The sequence below is a fragment of the Meriones unguiculatus genome (genome assembly GCF_030254825.1).
Source record: "Meriones unguiculatus strain TT.TT164.6M chromosome Y unlocalized genomic scaffold, Bangor_MerUng_6.1 ChrY_unordered_Scaffold_25, whole genome shotgun sequence".
NCBI lineage: Eukaryota > Metazoa > Chordata > Mammalia > Rodentia > Muridae > Meriones > Meriones unguiculatus.
Genome location: NW_026843710.1, coordinates 21,855,812 through 21,856,962, shown reverse-complemented (window position 1 = coordinate 21,856,962; position 1,151 = coordinate 21,855,812). Strand labels below are relative to the sequence as shown.

The window sequence follows — 1,151 nt, the reverse complement described above, 5'->3', positions numbered from 1 at the left end:
GACCTCTTATATTCTTATTGGCCTCTCCTTTAAGTTGGGGGAATTTTCTTTAATGATTTTTTTGAAAATACTTTCTGGGTCTTGGAGGAGGCAATCTTCTTTTTCCTGTATTTTTACTTTTTTAGCTTTGTCTTTTTATGTTGTCTTGAATTTCTTGGATGGTCTGTGTCAGGAATTTTTTAGATTTAACAGGTTTTTTTTTTTTGACAGATGCATTAGTTTCTTCCCTTGTATCTTCCACAGTTGATATTCTTTCTTTCATCTCTTGTAATTTATTGGTTATTCTTACCTTTGCAGCTTCTATTTTCTTCTCTAAGCTCTTTCTTTCTATAATTTTCTCTCATTGTTTTTTCTTTAATTTCTCCAAAATATATGGAACACTTCACAAATTTGCATGTCATCCTTGATCAGGGGACTTGCTAATCTTCTCTGTCATTCAAATTTTATTATATGTGCTGCTGAAATGAGCATCACATATTTCTCACAAGTGGTCATTAATAAATCTTGTGTCTCACTTGATTGTGAGTTTCACATTGTCACAGATTCCAGCATTATTGTTAAAAGACAGACACATCCTCAGTCAGTGAATTATTTTCTGTGACAATGCTCTCTGACTAAGGCAAATCTTTAAACAAAAAGCAATTAATATGGGACATTGCTTCTGTTTTTATATCGACCAGCCATGAATTCATATAGGAAAGCAATCATCTTGTTGTAGCTTCTTCAAAACTGAGAGCATTTCATACTGAACCACACGCAGCAGACAGAGAGAGGGAAACTAAAAGAGACAGAGAGAGAGAGAGATAAAGAGACATATTCAGAAATGGAGAGACCGACACCAACAGAAACAAAGATATAAAGTGACAGAGATAGAGAGACAGTAACTTCATTCTGTCTGGTCATTTTCTTTGGCATATCAACTTCAAAGCACACTCTCCTTTAATGTATATCCAAAAGTAATTATATTTTTAAAGTATTTTTTATTTTAAATGTTATTAATTACACTATATTCACTTTGTATCCACCCAAAACACCCGGTCTCCTCCCAATCCCACCTTCACTCCCCCTTCTCAAACACATGCCCCTATGCAAGTCCACTGGTGGGGAGGATTTTCTCTCCTATCGTTTGATCCTAGTATATTAGACCTCAT

The 1,151-nt window shown here is 34.7% G+C and overlaps 1 non-coding gene across 1 annotated transcript; it reads right to left on the bottom strand.

Moving 5' to 3' along the window:
* Positions 1-366: 366 nt before the first annotated feature.
* LOC132651839 (U6 spliceosomal RNA) lies at positions 367-471 on the bottom strand. Its single transcript, XR_009589399.1, has one exon. It is a non-coding gene; the product is annotated as a U6 spliceosomal RNA (small nuclear RNA).
* Between the last annotated feature and the right edge of the window lie 680 nt (positions 472-1,151).